Consider the following 2,536-nt stretch of genomic DNA (forward strand, 5'->3'; position numbering starts at 1 on the left):
GAGCCCTGGCCCAGGCTGCCCAGGGGGGCTGTGGAGTCTCCTTCTCTGGAGATATTCAACCCCCGCCTGGCTGAAGTCCTGTGTAACATGCTCTAGGAGAAGCTGCTTGAGCAGGGGGGTTGGACTGGGTGATCTCCCGAGGTCCCTTCCAACCCTTGCCATTCTGGGATTCTGTGACTCTGTGCTCCCTAGGTACGGGGCAGGCAGTGATTAACACTCCTCGTTCAAAGTGCAGCCTGGGAGGAAGCAAAGGTTTGGTTTTCCTTCCAGAGGAGAAAGAAAAAAAAAGATAAAAATAACAAACCCCCAATCCCATCACGAGGGGCAATAACCACTCCGAAGCGGCTTCAGAACAGCATATTTCTGGCTAGCTGAGAGCTTTCAGGTTGCACTGTCGGTCCTGACGCTTCTCAGGGCAAACTTGGCAAACCCAGGGTGGGTTTCTGGCTGACTGCTGCCCTCCTGGCGCCTCCGTAACCCTGCAGTAAATGACCCAAACCCATTGGGGATGCCCCGGGGAATTCAGTAGTGTGCACTGGCCCGGGAGGCTTCCCCCCCCCGCCCTTTCAAACGTTTTCAGCTTTGGTTTTTTACTCTTTATCTGTTCCGGGATATCCCTGAGATTGACCCCTTCCCTGTCCAGCCAGGACGAGGATCTGGGTCCTACCCAGAAACCACAAACCCCAGCCACTCTTCCTGCCATCCCGGGGCAATGCAACCAGACCCTGCTTTGGTCTGGGCAGTCAGGAAAACCACACGAGGACCCTGGAAGCACCGAGCTGGGCATGCAGCCCTTGCCGAGCCCGCGGATGCGAGCGGCCCCGCATGGGGCTGGGCACAGCCGGAATCACGACCTGGAAAGGGCCGGGAGGGAGAGGGTCCGTGCCTGCCGAGCGAGCGGCTGCTCAGCTGATTTGGGAGCATTTTTGGCCTGAGAATGAGGAGGTTTTCCATAGCTTGGTTGCTGTGGGCTCCCTTCACACCAAAAACCAAACCGAAGGGCACAAAGGGCAGGTTTAGGTTGGACATTAGGAAAAACTTCTTCCCCAAAGGGTTGTCAGGCTCTGGAATGGGCTGCCCAGGGAGGTGGTCGAGTCCCCACCCCTGGAGGTATTTAAAAGAAGGAGAGATGAGGTGCTTAGGGACAGGGTTTAGTGGTGGGATGGCAGGGTTAGGTTAAAGGTTGGACTCGATGATCTCAAAGGTCTTTTCCAACCAAAACAAACCAAACAAAAAAAAGCCTTGAGTCAGTGGTGACCTGCCCCATCAGCATCAGCCCGTCACTCATGTCAGCGGGGTAATTACCCCCGGGTTTAATCGCAGCTCTCGTTACCACCGAGCTTGCCATAACACTCGCACAGCGTAATGGAAACAAAGCAGCTCCTGCAGTCACCGGTATTATCATTTGCCACCCAGATCTCATTCGGAGTCGCACGTTATTAACTTCATCTTGTGCCAAAATCAGTATCAAAGCAACGCTCGGGTCCTCTTCTTAATCACACGACGCAACCGTGTTACAGTAGTAAATGCCCAATTAAGCCTAATTTCTCCCAAGCCCCTGTTTCTGAAGTTGTTACCCGCATCCCAATTGATCGCACGGCAGCTCACCGACTTGAAATCAGCCAGAAGTCCTTCCCGAAAGGAGGCTCGGAGTGGAAAAAGCATTTTGGATGTGGCAGAGGTGGCCAGAGGGGTGGGAGAGGGGAAGAAAGAAGGACCGTGGCACGCGCCCCGGGGCGGGTGCTGCGGAAGGAAAGGTGCATTGTGACCCTGCACCACGTTTCCCCAACCCTGCCGTCAACCTCCACGCGTTTTGTGAGTTGCATCCCTCCTCACCGCTCCCCTGGCAAAGCCCGTGGCCGCCTTCAGCCGGCTGCATGGCGGGAAAGCAGAGCCCTGGCTCCGACACGCGTTTAAGGGTGATGGGGAAGGGCCCCAAGCGACTTCAAGCCCAAACCCAAGGCATCCCCTGCCGTTCCCTTGCGCAGCACTACCTGCCCTACAAACGCACGGGTTCAACAGAAGAGAACCAGACGTCCAAGGCATCGCCCTCGGTCTTCATAAGGCGAGGAAGAAAGCGAGGCGAGGGGCTGATGGGGCTGGGGCCCAGCTCTCGGTTATGCTGCCCTCTCTCCCTCCAGCCCCAGCTTGTTTGACTCAGCTGTGACCATTCCTCTGCTCCTTTAATTACCTGAAGTTGTGGGGTACTGGCTGGGTGCCCAGCCAGCACCCCAACACCTCTCCAGCAAAGCCCTAACAGCTCCTGGCTCCAAAGAGCCTCACGCTCGGTGCTGTGCTGCACGAGGCTGACTCCAGCCATGCTTTTATTTCATTCCCCCTCTTATTTCAAGCTTTCAGCCTTATGGAAGCCCCTTCTGATGCAGCCACCTCCTCCTACAGCCACCCTGACCCTCAGCGGGGCAAGGAAGGGGGCAAGGAAGGGGCCCCCACCTCTGCCATCGCACATCAGCTGGGGACAGACCCACAGGGAAAAGCCCTGAGCAAAAGCCCAAGCATGGGCAATGCCACGGGCACG

The sequence above is a fragment of the Egretta garzetta genome, unplaced genomic scaffold (assembly GCF_000687185.1).
Source record: "Egretta garzetta isolate BGI_Z169 unplaced genomic scaffold, ASM68718v1 scaffold687, whole genome shotgun sequence".
In the NCBI taxonomy this organism is placed as follows: Eukaryota; Metazoa; Chordata; class Aves; order Pelecaniformes; family Ardeidae; genus Egretta; species Egretta garzetta.